Here is a 19,992-nt window from a genome sequence, read left to right on the forward strand (position 1 = left end):
AAAGATATATAGAGGGTATCGGTGTCGCGGCAGCAGCAACCGAAGCCCCATTTCATCATGTCAGCCCTCCGGTCAGGGAGAACGAACATACATACTGTCTGTTATATTGTGAAGAAATAATAACTGAAAAAAAAAAAAAAAAAAAAAAAGGAATATAAAAAAAGGGGAAGGAACAACTCTTAGCCAATGGACCCCATACATAGATGTAACACAGGGGCCACTGATCAGAGTTACCCAGTGGAGACCACACTGGTTAGACAGCATGGGCTCCACAAGGATGAGTACCTATCCCAATTTTAGGCATGGGAACCACACTACGCCAATAGTAAGAGGGACCCATGTTGTAAAATAATAATAAATAAATAATAAAGTGTCAAATCATACTTGCAACAGAATATCACCACCTCATTCCTCAAAAACACATAAATAAAACAATGGAGTAACACCAGATACACACCCATAGTATAGTCATATAACATGTCAAATATAGAAAATCCGAAAATGACACATAGAAGAGTATTCTTGACAGGCTGTAGATAATCCCATGCTGGCGGTTTTCATCACTTGTTCCCTATTCGCCAACGTATTGGTCTCTATCTGGACTTGACATCTAAATCCAAACCATTTTATGAAAAAATTAAAAAAGATATTTAGGATACTAAACGTACTAAATGGCAACAGGATGCTATGAATTATAATAATGGGACTGTTTATAACTGGAAACTGAATAACTCACATTCTCGCCCATTAAATTCCAGGATTGACAAAAAATCATCATCTAGGAAACCTACATTAGATGAACCGACTACTGATCTTTTTTTAGAAGATCCCTCCATTCCGGTACAAAAAAGCCAACCAGATGTGGGGGACGCAGGAGACACAGATGCCAAAAGAACTAAGGGCAAGAAACCACAGAGAAGGAAGAATCAGTAGAGACCAATGCGGGAATTAACATTACACGTTTTATCTCCCGTACAACTTAATGTATTGAGAAAGGGCCTGAGTTTTTGTCCCAATGTACATACGGATTGGGCAAAGTTTGTGGATAGCTCACCACCCTCCTCAATAAGGTAAGGGTGCTCTAGTCGAAAAACTGCTCACTCAGTCAGTCCAAATGAAAAAACGACTGGCACTCACTATGTGGTTCACATCAAACAAACTATACTTTATTGACTGCCAATTCTACAGTTGAGTAATAGCAGCAATTAAAACAGCAATTAAAACAATGATGACTGTTAAAAAACCCCTAAAAAAATTAAATACAATGCACTGGTTATATAAATATATACAGAAACGCAACACAATAAAATCTCCTGAATATATAGTAGACTATGTATATTACAACAATGTTCCTTTGCCAGATGGCAGTGTGTATCCAAATCAGTCGTGTTCGGGATATTTGCTTTTTAGATGGAAAATGTCCATTAATATCCTACCCAATGGGTAGGATATTATTGGGTAGGATATTAATGGACATTTTCCATCTAAAAAGCAAATATCCCGAACACGACTGATTTGGATACACACTGCCATCTGGCAAAGGAACATTGTTGTAATATACATAGTCTACTATATATTCAGGAGATTTTATTGTGTTGCGTTTCTGTATATATTTATATAACCAGTGCATTGTATTTTATTTTTTTAGGGTTTTTTTAACAGTCATCATCGTTTTAATTGCTGTTTTAATTGCTGCTATTACTCAACTGTAGAATTGGCGGTCAATAAAGTATAGTTTGTTTGATGTGAACCACATAGTGAGTGCCAGTCGTTTTTTCATTTTCATTTTTATACATACGGATTGGTTACAGGTAGATGCTGACCTGTACCAATTCTTTCGACGACTTAAACTCAAAGCCTGGTTCTCTATGCATCCCAAGGGTTGGGAGAATTTGAGGACTTCTGAATTGGGTCTATCAGACTATGACTTATTCAACAAAAGTGACTTTACTCCTCCAGTCTCTTCACCTGCTATTGATTTATTTGTTGAATCTGTGTTACAAGATGTACACACTTTGAAAGCCACATCCGAAAAAACTGTTTCGCCATCCCAACATGTCTTTGTTGAAGTAGCAGACGTTAGATGACCGCGACATCACCATCAAGCCTGCGGATAAGGGTGGTGCTGTCGTGGTCATGGACACATGACAGCTTAAAGAGGTTATCGCATCTTAGACAATGGGGACATATCGCTATGATATGCCCCCATTGTCTGATAGGTGCGGGTCCCAGAGGAGACCCGAGCGGAGAAAGTTGAGGAGGGCGCACTGCGCATGCGCAGCCGTCCTCCATTCATTTCTATGGAGCCGCCGAAAATAGACGAGCTGGCTCGCTATTTCCGTCGGCCTCATAGAAATGAAAGGGGAGCGGTGGCCGCGCATGCACGGTGCGCTCCAATTCAATTCAGTGGGAGAGGCGGGGAGCTGTGCCAGGTGGTGAAACCCGGGGTCCTCCAGCCACAACTCTCCCCGGCTTTGTTCTCCTTGTAGGTGTGGGTCCCAGAGGTGGGACCCGCACCTATCAGACAATGGGGGCATATCCTAATGATATGCCCCAATTCTCTAAGATACAGTCCTGATCAAAAGTTTAAGACCACTTGAAAAATGGCAAAACATCATATTTTACATTGTAGAGCTTCAACATGCAACAAGAAGAAATGAGAGTGAGACAAAACATTTTTTGACCATTCAATTAATTGAAAATAACGATTAAACTGAAACAGGCTGTTTTTCAGCTGATCCAAATTTTAGGACCACATGCCTTTAAAAGGCCAAATCTGTGCAAAGATGTGGATTCATTGTCATTTTCTGTCAGGTAGTCACACGTTGTGATGGCAAAGGCAAAAAACCTCTCCGTTTTTGAACATGGTCGGGTTGTTGAACTGCATAAGCAGGGTCTCTCACAGCACGCCATCGCTGCTGAGGTGGGAGGCAGTAAGACAGTCATTTGGAATTTCTTAAATGATCCTGAGGGTTATGGAACAAAAAAGTCAAGTGGAAGACCCAAAAAGATTTCATCAGCACTGAGCCGGAGGATCCAATTGGCTGTCCGTCAAGACACTGGACGATCCTCGACCCAAATTAAGGCCCTTACTGGTGCTGATTGCAGCCCCATAACCATCAGACGGCATCTGAGACTGAAGGGCTTCAAAAACAAAAAACGTCTTCAAAGACCTCATATCCTTGAACCCCACAGAACTGCTCGTTTGGACTTTGCAAGAGAGCACCAAACATGGGACATTCAAAGGTGGAAGAAAGTTTTATTCTCTGATGAGAAAAAAATTAACCTTGATGGTCCTGATGGTTTCCAACGTTACTGGCATGACAAGCAGATCCCACCTGAGATGTTTTCTACGCGCCACAGTGGAGGGGGCGCCATAATGACCTGGGGTGCTTTTTCCTTCAGTGGAACAATGGAGCTTCAGGAAGTGCAGGGGCGTCAAACGGCCGCTGGCTATGTCCAGATGTTGCAGAGAGCATTCCTCATGACTGAGGGCCCTCGTCTGTGTGGTAACGACTGGGTTTTTCAACAGGACAACGCTACAGTACACAATGCCCGCAGGACAAGGGACTTTTTCCAGGAGAATAACATCACTCTTTTGGCCCATCCTGCGTGTTCCCCTGATCTAAATCCAATTGAGAACCTTTGGGGATGGATGGCAAGGGAAGTTTACAAAAATGGACAACAGTTCCAGACAGTAGATGGCCTTCGTGCGGCCGTCTTCACCACTTGGAGAAATGTTCCCACTCACCTCATGGAAACGCTTGCATCACGCATGCCGAAACAAATTTTTGAAGCGATAAACAATAACAGTGGAGCTACTCATTACTGAGTTCTTGTTTGGAAGTTGGATTTCTGTTTTGGGGGGTTTAGTTTTTTTTTGGAGTTGTGGTCCTAAACTTTTGATCAGCTGAAAAACAGCCTGTTTCAGTTTATTCGTTGTTTTCATTAAATTGAATGCTCAAAAAATGTTTTGTCTCCCTCCCATTTCTTCTTGTTGCATGTTGAAGCTCTACTTGGAACCTTGTTAAGATCCAGCCATGCTAAATATGATTTTTTGCCATTTTTCAAGTGGTCTTAAACTTTTGATCAGGACTGTAGGATAACCCCTTTAATGACAGTTCTGTTTATCGGCAACTACATGGGGATCCCAAATGGGACATTGAGAGAAAAATAGATCGTATCTCATGTGATGGTTTTATTGACTCATCTCAGGGACAGGACTCATCTCTTGTTAATTTGCATTTGTGGTCCTGGCTACGTCGCGAAGCCTAGCATGCGAGTCCTGATACCTAATCTAACTAGGTAGGCTAGTGGTGTGCCCTTAGCCACGTACGAGGGTAGACAAATAAAGGGGGCATACCCTAAAGGAGATGTATTGAAGAAAGGGGCCGGGAGGGTAGGGCGATAGAGGAAGCGCACTCCATGTGCTGGGCGGCGGGCTTATGAAGTCCCCTACGCCCCACCCACAAATGCAGGCTGAAATTCAGCCTGCTAGATTTGTGGTCCTGGCTACGGCATGAAGCCTAGCATGCGAGTCCTGATACCTAATCTAACTAGGTAGGCTAGTGGTGTGCCCCTAGCCACGTACAAGGGTAGGCAAATAAAGGGGGCAGAAAATGCGAGTAGGAAATGGTTTATTGATACAACCCTTTTTTTAACCTTTTTTTTCACAGAACCAAGTCGGAGAAAGCTCTGGCGATCTCGTCTTTCGGATGCGGGATGTACCGCGAGAAACACGATGATTGCCATCGTCCCATTTTGCGTATGATGTGAGCCAGGACCCCGTTTTAGATGCGGCGGAGGCGGCTCCGATCTGGAAAGAATGACCCGATATGGTCCGGGGGTTAAACCCTAAATCTGATGCGAGGCTGCGCATGTTCTTGGTAAACTGCGAGGATGAGAGTGGCCGTGAAGGGAAAGGAAGTAAAGGGCTAGCTAGAGCCCGGTTGCCTAGGGTGGCTAGTAATTTATTGAGGACTGCCACTGGGCACCATGGATTGGTAGTCGGGAAATATTCGATCCGCACGGGGGGGCCCTACTTGCGAGGTTTTGGAAATGGGTAAGGTGAAGACAAAATGCTCATGTCTGCGGGTGAGTTGGCTTAGTACGGGACCCAAATTATGAGGGGAGGTGCTAGTAAATTCCCCGGGCCGTAGAAAGCCGTAGAAATTTAAGTAGAGGGCAGCTTTGAGATGGCTGCTTTTAAATGGCCCAAAGGGATTGCCGTCTAGGGAGGTTGAGATCTTCCTGAACAAGTCTCCAGACACGGGTTGCCTGGTGGGTTCGGACTTTGTGGAGCTCTTCTGAATGCCCCGCAATCTGGCTTTGATGGCATGGAAGGAAAATATGGAGTTGCTGCCAGGGTGACAGATCATGAGGTGATGCTGGAACCTTGACAAATACAACCTGATGGTATTATATGAAAGGTGTGGCAGTATGCCAGGAAAGCCATGATAAATGTGACTTCGTCCGTGTTGCCCCTAGGGTTAAGGTGAGAAAAAACCTTAAATGCCTTCCAGCCTGGTTGGTAGTCTCTGGTGGAGTTCGCAAAGCATCTGCTGCTACGTTCTTGATGCGCTGGATGTGGGCACAAGAAATGTGGAAATTATATTTTAAAGCTAGCCAAGTGAGTTTGCGCATGAAGCGCATGACCTTGGGTGACGATGTCAACTACCGTGTGGTTGTCTGTGATGAAGGATACCGGCATGTTATTCCATTCTTTGCCCCAGACTTGAGCGGCCGCCACAGTGGGGTACAATTCAAGGAGGGGGGGGAGATCTAATGGCCTGAGGGTCTGAGTAAATTTGGGGAGGCCAAGAGTCCGCGAACCATTGCCGACCGAATAAGGCGCCGAACCCAACGGATGCGGCCGCATCGGAATACACGGTCGGGAAGGTCTCACTCCAGCGCGGAATGAACAGTGAAATGTGTCGCGGCTGAGGATGGGGAAAACCCTCAGCCGTGCGGTATCAGGAGATGTAAGGTCGCTACTTGGCCAGTAACACAGAATTAGGGAGCAGGTCACCTCCTAGATCTGTCCATATCATGACATCACATATGTTCCACCCCTTTCTCAGCATTTAAATTAAAAGAACTGCTATGTTTCCCTTAGGGTTAATCAAGCTTCTTGTAGCTGTCTCCCTGACAGCCGCTAGAGGTGCTTCCGCGATTCTCACTGTGAAAATTACAGTGGGAAGACGCGGAACATAGTTTTGAATGCGTGCGCATGCGCATTCGCAGCTGAGAGGAGGATCGGGGAGAAGAGTTCCCAGCGCCGGTGCTGGAGAAAGGTAAGTGGCTGAAGGGGTTTCAACCCCTTCAGCCTAGTGGGAGGGGGACACGAGGGTGCCCCACTCCTAACAACCTTATAGTGCCAGGAAAATGAGTTTGTTTTCCTGGCACTATAGTGCTCCTTTAACACTAGTACTGCACAGTGTCTTTTCTCTGCAGGAACAGGCTATAGACACCAGTACCACTACATTAAACTGTAGTGGTTCTGGGACTATAGTGTCCTTTTAATGTGAGGTAAATTAGTTTCCAATGTAGTATTAATAACTAAACAATTAAATAATAAACATATTGCATTGTCTACTCACCACCAGGACAATAAGATGATCTGGTCTCTGGCTGCAGTCTGGCTCCTGGTCTGGCTCTGGGGACTCCCTTGTCACTCTCTTCTCCCCCCCCCCCTCCCTCCCTTGTCACTCTCTTCTCCCCCCTCCCTCCCTTGTCACTCTCTTTTCCCCCCCTCCCTCCCTTGTCACTCTCTTCTCCCCCCCTCCCTCTCTTGTCACTCTCTTCTCCCCCCATCCCTCCCTTGTCCCACCCTCCCTCCCTTGTCACTCTCTTCCCCCCCCTCCCTTGTCACTCTCTTCCCCCCCTGCCTTGTCACTCTCTTCTCCCCCCTCCCTTGTCACTCTCTTCTCCCCCCTCCCTCCCTTGTCACTCTCTTCTCCCCCCTCCCTCCCTTGTCACTCTTATCCCCCCCTCCCTTGTCACTCTCTTTCTCACCCCGCCCCTTGTCACTCTCTCCCCCTCCCTTGTCACTCTCATTCCCCCCTCCCTTGTCACTCTCATCCCCCCTCCCTTGTCACTCTCATTCCCCCCTCCCTTGTCATTCTCATTTCCCCCTCCCCTCCCTTGTCACTCTTATCCCCCCCCCTCCCTTGTCACTCTTATTCCCCCCCCCTCCCTTGTCACTCTCATTCCCCTCCCTCCCTTGTCACTCTCATTCCCCCCCCCTCCCTTGTCACTCTCATTTCCCCCCCTCCCTTGTCACTCTCATTCCCTCCCCACTTCCTTGTCACTCTCATTTCCTCCGCCCCCTCCCTTGTCACTGTCATTCCCCCCCACCTCTAGTGTAGTGTGGCCGAGCTCTGTTCGGTCCGCGGTACAGGAGCATTTGTTTCCTGTACCCGGCTGGACTGAAAAGAAGTGCACACTAAGTGAGCACTTCCTGTCAGTCCGGCCGGGTACAGGAAACAAAAGCTCCTTTACCGCGGACCGAACAGAGCTCAGCCACGCTACATTAGAGGCGCTTCCCTCCTGTTAGTCCCTCTCTTCAGGCTGCGCCCGGGCGGTGCACAATCATAGACGCACCAGCCCGGGCAGTGCGGCAGCCGCCCGGTGCGGGGGAGGGCCCGCCGCCGTACTTTTAAAGAAAAACTTGCGGCAGGACTGGCCCGGCCGCCACTTAACCAACACTTTTTTTTTTAAACCGCCCCCTGCTAAATTGCGCTCTAGGCAGCTGCCTAGGTCGCCTTACAGGTGGCGCCAGCCCTGGATCCTGGATCCAACTGGATAAGAGAGTCTTGAGCCGGGGCCGTGGGCAACAATTGGAGGAGTCTTGATGTGAAGGAGCGACCCTGTGGCATGATTCTGGTGGCGAAATTGAGAGAGCCCAATAATGACTGTAAGTCGCCCTTAGACATGGTCCTGGATCCCACGTGAGTGGAAATGGATATTTGGAGCCTGTCTAATTTGTCCTCTGGGAGTCTGGCCTCCATCCTAAGGGTGTCTAAGGAGATACCTAAGAAAGTGATGACTGTGGAGGGGCCTTCGACTTTTGACGGTGCCACTGGGACCTGTAATGCAGCGAAAATGTTGAGGAGACTTTCCAACCTGTTGGGCGCATGTTTGGGACTTTCGATCAGTAAGAAGTCGTCCAGGTAATTGATTACTCTGGGACAATTGCCGTGGTTTACCAGAATCCAATGGAGGGCCTGGGCGAACTGATCAAAGAGCCAGGGGCTGCTCTTTGACCCGAACGTGAGACGAGTGGCAAAGTAGTACTGGTCCCTCCATTTGATTCCATGAAACCTCCATAGATGAGGTTGGACTGGCAATAGCTTGAAAGTGTCAGAGATATCCGCTTTCGACAGCCATGCGCCCACCCCTATTTGTAATATCAGTTGTATTGCTTCGTCCAGAGAAGAGTATTGCATTGAATACTCCTCGGACGGGATCAATGAATTAAGGCTTGGAATGCTGGAGGCATGAGGTGCTGACAAATCATAGATCAAACGCATTTTATTGGTATTTTTCTTAGTGACCAGACCGATGGGGCTTACTCTGTAGACGTGAAAAGGTGGTTCTGAAAAGGGGCCTATGATGAACCCCTTCTGTAGTTCAGCCTGCAGGAGAGAATCCACCGAGCCCGGGTCATCCGTGGCTGACACCAGGTTTGGTGTTTCCCATAAAACTTGGGGCAAGGTTACGAGACCGGTATGGAAGCCTTCGGTAAATCCGGATTGCAGGAATTGTACGAATTCGGGGTTGTGATGAGTTTTTAGGAGGGAGACCAAAGCGGGAACGTTGATGTCGGCTAGTCAGGAACTTTTCGCTGCGCGTTGAGAGCAGGAGGATTGAGGATGGGCCCGGAAACAAATGGAACAAATATGGAGTGCCTTACACTTATTGTAGTTGCAGAAAGTAAAATTATTATTGTTGCATAACTGATTTTTCCCCAGGAAAACTATGGGCCGACCTAATTTGTCCAGGAGCGGACCTGGCTTTTGGGAAGCTGAAGCGCTGGGCTGCTGTTTTGCTTGGGAAGTGACGTGTGAGTTGGGGCACCAGTCGGAAGCATGCAGCACAGACTGACAATTAGAGCAATACGGGGCTCTAACTCCAGCAAAATGCCTACAGAAAAGCTCCATGTCTAAGGATGCCCAGTTGGTGAGATGCTGAAACTGGGCGAGTGCGGCGGCTGCCTTCGCCGAGAATGACCTATAATAGTCGTAGTAGGCAAATCCTCCGTATTTGTACCCGAGCTCCGTGACCCTGTACAGGTATGTGTCGAGCTCCTCCCTTCTAGCCGGCTGTGCGGAACAGATGATGTCCCGATACAGACTGAACGCAAGCAAAAACTCCGGGATGGAGAGTTTTTTGTTGAGGCGCGTGTCCTTAGACTTTAGTACCACTGACACGTCGCCGCAGGCGATGGTCCTGCTCTCTACGGTGTCATGGGTAGAAATAAGGACCGTCTCTAAGTTGACGTCCTTGTCTTCCAGTATGTCTTTGTGCAAGTTCTCTGGAACGAAATAGAAGGGGGCAATCTCGGGAACCCCAGAAACCCTACCTGGGGAAGAAGGCCGGGAAGTGGAAGGACCTTGTGTAGGATCGATGGGTGCAGTAGGTGACGCGTCCCCACTTTCGACTGCCTGGAGTCTGGTGTTGATGTCGGAGATGGAACTGGACAGGTTATTAATGGTGGCGTGTAGTTGCGTCAGGGACAACTGGACGGTAGACATTGAGACTTGCTCCGTGGGCGCAGTGGATGGCTCCGGAAACAACAGGCGATACAGTTCGGCCTTGCGGGCTGAAGCCGAATGTCGTATCCCTCGTTTGTTCAGCTTGGAAATCAACTTAGGGATTGTCCAAGTTCGGTAGGATGAGAGGCTTGCTCGCTCCGAAACCGCGGACTCTACGATTGATAAAGTGTCCTCGATGTCGGAACCGTGAGACATGGTGAGCTGAAAACGAAAGGAACATAATAGGAGCTGGTGGAATCAGCCCACGGGGCAGGTGTCCCGTAGGGGATAACTGCATGATGGGCGCGGTGGGGGGGGGCTGCCGGTGAAAATACTCGTAGCGAGGTGCAAGGCCTTGACCTAGCCGGTGACCCAGGGACCCAACAGTTCCCCCGCGAGGCGTGCGGCTGTCAACTTACCTGAATTTACCGGAGCTGCTTGCGCCAAGACTAAGGGAACTTCACCTGAAAAGAACTGAAATATTGCCACAATTGGCTATGCCGGGAGGCCAGAAAATCAAATCGTACTTTCTACTTACCTGGACAAAGACGACTAAATTCTTACAGGTACCCGCGGGGTAGCTTAGCACCTAAAAGAACAAGACCGTACATGTTGACTGAACGAAACCATGACTAGAAAATTGCGACCAGACGTTCGTGGGATGTGACAGAACTGATGCCAGGAACGAAAAGCATTGACTGCCACTGGAGTGGGCCCGATATGGGGGAGGCACGGATCGGGAGGAACCGGCAGGAAAATACGGGGTAATAGCGCACGGGCCGAGACCATGAACCATTAGGACTGACGGAAAGACTAGCGACAGAGAATCTGCTGAAGAAACATGTACCAGGGCGATCCTGGGTAACCTGGAGATGACCAGGCTAGGAGACAGTTAGACACGGACAAGAAACGGAACAGGGCGTGCCGGGTGAGGGTAACTGCCACGGGAGACGGGAGGCCTGGGCGTACCAGGCCAGGTGGAGGAGGGATGGACATGGAAGAAGAAGGTTACACGTGAGCAGGAAGGAGACCAGGGCGCGCCTGGCCAGTGTGAGAATGTGTGACGCTTGGGTGCACTAAGCGTGGGAAGACATGGGTTGCGTGACTCGAAGGGAAGGTGAATGAGAGGGATAGAACCCACGTGAATAAAGACAGAAGAGAAAACGGTACATGGAAAAGGAGGGAATCCAGAGCGTACCTGGTAGCGACAACATGAGTGAAAGACCCCCGAGGGAACCTGGAGAATTCAGGCGGGAGTGGGGGAGGCCCGAGCGTATCAGGCAGGTGGGACCCGACATGCAAGGATGGGAGACATGTGGCGTGAAGATGCCAGGGCGTAGCTGGCGGAAATGGAGAAGTTGACAGGGCACAACGTGACGAACCGTGGAAGGGTAGAGTAAGAGCCCGGCCGTGGGGCCTTGGATGAAATGAAAAAGAAGCGTGGACGGAGTGTCTGGACAAACTACTTTTTTTTCTCCTTTCTCTCAAGCCGAGGTACACAAGAAGTAATGGAACGTTCACCTGACAAGCGGCTCCCCGGGACACAGCCGTTACCGCAGGGTGGCCCGTCCCGTGAGCCTGGCTACGGAAATGCGGCTCCTGCCCTGGAACCGGAGGACCCGAGGCACCGATTCGCGCCAAGAGACCTCCAAGCCCAGGGCAGGGCGGGACGCCGTTCCCCCCGAGACAGACCGCCGCAGTCTCTCGTGGGGTGGACCGTGAAAAATCTAAGTTCGATTGATGCTGCACCTCAGCTTGAATGCTTGGGCCCAAGCAAAACAAGATATCATCTTGTCGGAGCATACCAGGCTCTTGAGCCCTGCAGATGAAACGTGTGAACCCCCCCTTTTTTTTTTTACTTAAAAACAATCAACCCAGGTGCACAGGTCAGACCACCGCTGGCAGCCATAACCCGATGAGGACATTCTCCTGATGCTGCTTAAACCCTACCCGTGCTGCAGCTGACCAGGATTGCGGTTGGTGAGATAGACTATTTATATGGTGAACTAGAGTGTCCTGCCTCAGGGGTGAAGAGGTGTATGACAGCAGCAGCAATCTCTAAAAGGGGCCTCCGACGCGGGTGCCTGGCGACGTGCGCAGGACGACCGCGTCTGGTGAGAGGGGATTAGACCCTCTAGAGAAATCGCTGCAGCCCCATAGACCTCCCTCAACGTGGTGCTCGCCATTTAGTCAATGATAGTGACAAGTGCCTGGGTGAGAAATATCTCCCAGACCACGGGAGCAGTCGTACAAGGATTTTGAATGGCTACCTGAATGGGGCACCCTGCTGGTGTTTTTGATTTATATTCACAGGAATATGGAACAGAAAGTCACAGTGTACGGTCTTATGTAGCTCCTATATACATTTGTGGGAGCGAAAGCGCGCCAGGAGACGAGCGTCAGGCGTGCTCCTGCCGGCTCCTGGCGCAGCTGCGGCGAGAGGGATCACGTGGTTGCGTTCCACAGTGGAACGCATGGCAGGCTGGGAGCGCGATTCTCCCGGTAATCGGCAGAAGGGGAGGATTGGTTGCCGTGCGGGCGGCCATGCAGAGGTAACTGGTGGGGACCAGGCGAGGAGGGGGAAAACTTACCCTTGATGGGCCGCGTGTTCTGGCGTGCAGGATAACAGGAAAGGGCGGAATGGTGCCTGGAGCAAACAAAGTTGCGACTCCTCCTACCCTGGAATGCAAGGCGATAGAGGACGCGCACCCCATGTGCTGGGCGGCGGGGCTTATGAAGTTCCCTACGCCCCTCCCACAAATGCAGGCTGAGATTCAGCCTGCTAGATACAGTTGTGTTCAAAATTATTCAACCCCCACTGAAATTGAGTGTTTTGGCCAGTTTGACATTGATTTTGATCATTTCAGTCATCTTGTTTACAATTAAATCAAAGAGGCACTTGTAAGTCAGACAAATATAACATAACATTTATAATGAAATAACCACAAATGTCTTTTCCGTGCTCACATCATTATCAGTTTTATTCAACCCCCAAGTGACATTCAATCTTAGTACTTAGTACAACATCCTTTTCCAGTTATAACAGCTTTTAAACGTGAAGCATAGCTTGACACAAGTGTCTTGCAGCGATCTACGGGTATCTTCGCCCATTCTTCATGGGCAAAAGCCTCCAGTTCAGTCACATTCTTAGGCTTGCGCGCTGCAACTGCTTTCTTTAAGTCCCACCAGAGGTTCTCAATCGGATTTAAGTCTGGGGACTGCGATGGCCACTTCAAAATGTTCCAGCCTTTAATCTGCAACCATGCTCTAGTGGACTTGGAGGTATGCTTGGGATCATTGTCCTGTTGAAAGGTCCAACGTCTCCCAAGCCTCAGGTTTGTGACGGACTGCATCACATTTTCATCCAATATCTCCTGGTACTGAAGAGAATTCATGGTACCTTGCACACGCTGAAGCTTCCCTGTACCTGTAGAAGCAAAACAGCACCAAAGCATGATTGACCCCCCGCCATGCTTCACAGTAGGCAAGGTGTTCTTTTCTTCATAGGCCTTGTTCTTCCTCCTCCAAACATAGCGTTGATCCATGGGCCCAAACAGTTCTAATTTTGTTTCATCAGTCCACAGAAAACTTTTGTGGTTTGTCCACATGACTTTTGGCATACTGCAGTCGACTCTTCTTATTCTTTGGAGACAGCAAGGGGGTGCGCCTGGGAGTTCTGGCATGGAGGCCTTCATTACGCAGTGTGCGCCTTATTGTCTGAGCTGAAACTTCAGTACCCACATCTGACAAATCTTTTTTCAGTTCCTCAGCAGTCACACGGGGACTTTTCTCCATTTTGCGCTTCAGGTAGCGCACAGCAGTCGAAGTCAGCATCTTCTTTCTGCCACGACCAGGTAGCGTTTTAACAGTGCCCTTTGCCTTGAATTTGCGAATGATGCTTCCTATGGTGTCTCTTGGTATGTTTAACATCTTTGCAATCTTCTTATAGCCATTGCCCTTCCTGTGAAGAGAAATCACCTCTTCTCTTGTCTTCCTGGACTATTCTCTTGACTTCACCATGTTTGTAAACACACCTGGAAATGTCTAGAAGGAGCTGAGTATCGCAGTCCTTTTAAATCTGCCTAATTGGTGCTTATTATGCTTGATCGCTGCTCCTTGACATCCACAGGTGTTTTCAATACCTGATCGAAAACACTTGAATGGACCTCTGTTCTTAAGAGTGGTAGTCTTTAAGGGGTTGAATAATTGTATCAATGAAGAAATCACAAAAAAAAACATTTAATACTGTATTACAAAAACAATTGATGTCATTTTAGTTGCATTTGGTTCTTTAAAAAGTCCTTGTAAGATTTCATTCTGAACACAATTACAAATGTACACTAAATTCCCTAAAACCCTTTACAGCATTGGGGGTTGAATAATTTTGAACACAACTGTATGTATCCAATCGTTTTTTTACACAATAAAAGCACACAGAGCTATGGGGACTGGGTATTGCGGATGTGCTAGCGGCCATCTAGCAACTCATGTCCTCAGCTCTATACACAAAATCCCGGTGACAGGTTCCCTTTAAGGGATAAACTTGTACATACTGATGTGGGTTCTCAAAGAAAAAATGTACATACATAAAGGTGAGACTTTCGTAAACCCTTCCCCTGCCAAGGAGTACAAAATCAGACATTTCCTGACCTGTGACTCTACCTTTGTTATATTTGTGATCGGATCGGCTAGCAGATGATGAGCCCTAACCTTGCAGTGGGGTGTGGCGGAACTGCTTCTGTGAGGAAAGCCTAAAGAGGGCCACCTAGAAAGGAGGATGTGTGAGTTGAGGGTTGTGGGTGGGAGGGTCAGCTGTAGCTGAAGACCGCGTCACCCGGGAGCTCGCTGCTCCTACCTTTTGTAGGTCTGCTGGCGCCTCCCCTCACACAAATGCGGCGTCTGCCGCGCCTATACTTGTGATCGGATCGGCTAGCAGATGATGAGCCCTAACCTTGCAGTGGGGTGTGGCGGAACTGCTTCTGTGAGGAAAGCCTAAAGAGGGCCAAAAATGACGCGTGAGACACGGATGGTACAAAGGATTCGTGTTACAGATTTACAGTAATATTTTCTGAAAAGCACAAGACATTTCGGAGCGTGGATTGGGAATGTACCTGGTATAGCATGAACTCTGCCACCGACCTAGCTTCTTTATGATGTGCTCCGGGGTGCCGTTTTTCGAAGCTGCGGATGCGGCGCCTATCCTAAAGGAATGCCCTGTGATTGAGCGCGGGTTAACCTTTACCTTGGACAGGAGGATCCGGACGTGCTTTAGGAACACTTGAATGCTGAGTGGCACGGAGCCAAACGCTAGTAGGGGAGATTGGGCTGGGGCCTGAATGATGGTGTCAGCCCATTCCCGTAGGACCGTTACCGGACACCAGGCATTGCCGGTTGGAAAATATCTCACCTCTACGGTTTCCCCCGGCCCAGCCGTTTTAGAATGTGGCAGGGTGAGAGAGAAAGCGGAACCTACCTGGACAAGATGTCCCTTCTGGAGGAACCCGGGGGAGGAGCCTGGGCATGTGAACTCGCCTGGGCGTAGGAAACCATAGAAGCTGAGATACATAGCTGTTTTTATGAGTAGACTAGTATGGTGTCCGAAAGGTTCGTTATCTAACATGTGTGACAGGGATTTGAAGATTTCCCCAGTGATGGGTTCTCGTGAAGCCTTGGGTCTGACCGTAGTGTATTGAATACCCTTGAGGATAGCTTTAATGGGGTGTGCCAAAAATAACGATGGCCTGTCGGGGTACATGCTGTACCAGAAATGCTGGACGCCTGTTAAGTATAGCTTGATGGTGCTGTGTGATAATTTAAGAGTCTTATGGCAGTATGCTATGAATGCTAGGATGTAAGACACATGATCTACGTGAGCCTGTGGAAATAAGCGTTTGAACGTGCTGAAATGTCCCCAGGCGGTGTTATAATTCCTTTGTGTGTTTTTGGAGAGGGACTGATTGATGAGTAACCTAGCCACTTCCAAGTGCTGCCTCAATCCATGTGGAGGAGGCTGTAAGCTGGTGTTGGAGTCGGGCATGGGTCTGCGTCTGGAGAAACCTGGAAGAAAGATTGCATGTTAAGTCTTGAGAGCGCGTCGGCGGCCAGATTAGCCTTCCCAGCAATGTGTGCTACTTCATAGTTGAAATGATGTTGTAACGCCAACCACACGAAGCGCCTTAGGAAGGCCATGACCTGCACGGATGCCGATCTCCCTTTGTTGACTAGATCGACCACTACCATGTTATCAGATATGAACAATACCGTTTTATTGGACCACTGACTACCCCAGGTCTGTGCTGCGGCGACTATGGGGTAAATCTCGAATAGAGGTGATGAGCCTGAAAACCCCGGTATGCGGGATACCTCTGTCGGCCAAGCGCTAGCTATCCAGTGCTCCCCGTAAATAGCCGCAAACCCCACCGAAGATGAAGCGTCTGTGTGTACGACGGGGGAATTGTTGGAGACCTTGGGTATGAACAAAGAGACTCCGTTCCAGTGTGTCAGAAACCGATCCCACATGACCAGATCTGCCTTGGCCTGGTGGTCGAGATAGATGATCGAATTCTGATCCGCTGCCTCTGGCAACAAGCGCAGGAGTCTGGAGATGAAGGATCTGCCCTGGGGAATAATCCTCATGGCGAAATTGAGCATCCCCAGGACGCTTTGCAGATTGACCCTGGACGTGACCCCCTCTTGAAGCAAGTTGCGCACCGCCGTTTTTATTCTGGACAGCTTATCTGCTGGTAGACTGGCCTGACCAGACGCGGTGTCTAGCTGGATTCCTAAGAAGGTGATCCTAGTGCTGGGCCCATCTGTTTTGTTATCAGCCACTGGTACTTGGAGTTCCCTAAAAACTTGCATCAGGGTATCGAGGTCTACCGGTGGTCGTGACGGGGGTTCAATCAACAGGAAATCGTCTAAGTAATGTATGACGTGGAAAGCGTGGAATTTGTGCTGCAAGATCCAGTGTAGGCCCCTGGCGAATTGATCGAAAAGCCATGGACTGGATCTAGACCCGAATGTTAATTTGTTGGCGAAATAATAACAGCCCTCCCATTTGACCCCATGCCATTGCCATAACTGTGGTGATATGGGAAGGAGTTTGAATGCATCCGTGATGTCAGCTTTGGATAGCCATGCCCGTGCGCCTAAGGACAGAATAACCTGGATGGCTTCGTCTATAGAGGAATATTTCATCGTGAACTCTTCCGCTGGGATGAGTGAGTTAAGACTTGGTATGGATAAAGAATGGGGCGCTGACAAGTCATAGATCAATCTTTGTTTATTATTAAACTTCCCGGTGACTACCCCTATGGGGTTGATCCTGAAGGTTTCAAACGGGGGTATGGAGAATGGACCGATGAGGTATCCCTTGGCTAGTTCGGCCTGGATCAGCAGTGACACTACCTCGGGGTTATTTAATGCAGATTGGAGGTTCCTACATTCAAACGAATCCTGGGGAATGGCGACCTGTCCGGTATGAAACCCTGATGAACAGCCATTGATGACAAACCTGACCCAAGCTAGATCGGGATGGCCTGTCAGGTGACACGCGAGCATGTCGATGTTTACCCTGCTTAGTCATGCGGGGTTGTGACCTTTCTGTGGGCAAGCAATGCGGGGATGTGCCCTGTAGCAATTTGCGCACAGATGCAACAGGCGGCACTGATTGTAGAAACAGCTGCCCGCATTAAAATTGTTGCATATCTGCGACTTCCCCAAGTATCTGATGGGCCGACCTAACTTGTCCACCCCCGTGCCTGCTTTAGACGGAAATGCCTCCGGGGTGTTTTTTGGGATGGGAATGTCGAGTCGCGTGCTGGCATTGGTGCACCATTCTTCTGCATGGGAATAAGACCCACAATTGACGCATGCTGGTGACTTCTGCCCGGCGAAGTGCCGACAGAACAGCTCAGTGTCCACGACTGCCCAATCTACAGAATGCCGGAACTGGGTAAGCATTGCAGCCGCTTTAGCGGAAAATGAGCGGTGATATTCATAGAAGGCAGTGCCCCCATACTTGTGACCCAGTTCCGCCACCTTGTAGAGGTACAGATCCAACTCCTCTCTGCGTGTTGGGGATACCGTACAGATGACGTCTCTGTATAGGCTAAATGCCAGAACGAATTCAATGACACTGAGCTTCCTGTTTAATCGATTGTCTCTGGATTTCAATATTACCGACACTTCGCCGCATGCGATCGTTTTGTTATCAGGGACTTCATGGGTAGCAATAAGTAAGGAGGCTAAATTGATGTCCTTACCCTCGAGGATGTCCTTCCTCAGAGTGGCAGGAATGAAATGAGACGGGGATATGCTGGGGAAAACGGGTGGGGTGTGGACGCCCAAGCCGGTGGAAGTAGATGGGACCACCGGACCCTGGCTGTCCTCGATAGGATTGGAAGCCCTGCTTTCAACAACTTCAAGTCTGGTCTGAAAGCTGGACATGGATGAGGCCATGTTATTTATGACAGCGTGCAGCTGACTAATGGACGTTTGAATGGTATTCATTGTAACCACGTCTTGGCTGGGGCCCGAATCCGCCTGGAGGAGACGATACAATTCTGCCTTCCTGGCTGATGCGGGAAAGGGGATGCCTCTGCGCAGGAGCTCGGCCGATAGTTTTGGAATGGTCCAGGCTCTGAGGGACTGGGAGTGCTCCCTGTCTGACATCAGGTCGAGACTTCTCTGGGAATCGACCGTGCCTTGGCTCCTCTGGTCCTGCGCTGGTTCCATCTAAGATATTGTGAAGACATGAAGGCCCTGTTGCCCAGAGTGTCCACCTGCATGCTCTAGTGTACCCGGAACTAATCACCTGTGGGATTCTAACCGTGCACCCCGACTAAATGGTGACATGAAAGCAATGCGTGCCCTGGAACCTCGTGACTGGGGTGACCCTTGCATGCCCGAAATGGATGCGACGTGACATGAATTGATGCATGAATGTAAAAATTTTTTTTTTTTTTTTTTTTTTTTTTTTTTTTTTTTTTTTTTTGCATATACATACATATACACGTATATACGTAACCCCCTACACACACATATATATGTACATACATACACGTTCGTATGCCTGTAGTCGTGACAGGACTTTAGTGGAGTCCTTGGACGTGAAGGACCGAGTCTGCCTGTAGTCGTGACAGGGCTTAATATGTGTCCAAGACCGTGTGGAACTGATGCTTGCCTGTAGTCGTGACAGGACTTAAGTCGTGTCCTGCGTGCGTAATGGACTACTGGTGCCTGAAGACGTGACAGGGCTTTGACCTGTGGATCCGAAGGCGTGACGGATCTGCGCACGTGCGTGAGGCGCATACTCAGAGGACAGACCCGTGAAGATACGTGACTAGTGCCCAGCGATGAGGGGGGCACCCAGGCCATACTGCCCCTTGTGGATTTGTATTTTGCCCCACTATCATGCAGCAGGAATGTCACGTCACTGACATTTCTTCCGGCCCCCCCCCCCTCTTCCCCATAAGTAAACCACCAAATTTTTTATTTTTTTTTCCTTTTACCTTTAATTATCCCTGAGCAGGCGCCCTGTAATGAAAAGTTGCGCTTGATGAGCTTCTTATGACTGCGGTGCCACAGCCCTACCCACCCCAGACCATACCTTTTACACACACCCACAATAGCGCCGCTTTGATAGGCTGCCGAATTGTCACTTTGAAACAACCTGTTGGAGGAAACACATGTGAGCAGGCGCCCTGTAATGAAAAGTTGCGCTTGATGAGCTTCTTATGACTGCGGTGCCACAGCCCTAACCACCCCAGACCATACCTTTTACACACACCCACAATAGCGCTGCTTTGATATGCTGCCGAGTTGTCACTTTGAAACAACCTGTGGGAGGAAACACATGTGAGGAGGCGGCCGATGCGCCGCAATGACCGGGCGTGCGTGCCAGTGGTCCGGCTGCTGCTGGTGAGTATAATGTGTCTGCAGGTGTCTTTGCCGTGCCGCCCCCCTACCACACTTACCCTCCGTGTGTACCGAACGTACGGTCCCTCACTTCGGTTGCCGGCCCTATACTTACCCACCGGAGGAAGTATCGGGGAGACTCGTACCACGCCGACGCCGGAGCAAGAATAGGAGCAGAGGAATCCCGGAAGTGACGTCAGCTGTAGCTGAAGACCGCGTCACCCGGGAGCTCGCTGCTCCTACCTTTTGTAGGTCTGCTGGCGCCTCCCCTCACACAAATGCGGCGTCTGCCGCGCCTATACATGTTCTGTGGTACCCC

Source organism: Bufo bufo, chromosome 2 (genome assembly GCF_905171765.1).
Source record: "Bufo bufo chromosome 2, aBufBuf1.1, whole genome shotgun sequence".
In the NCBI taxonomy this organism is placed as follows: Eukaryota; Metazoa; Chordata; class Amphibia; order Anura; family Bufonidae; genus Bufo; species Bufo bufo.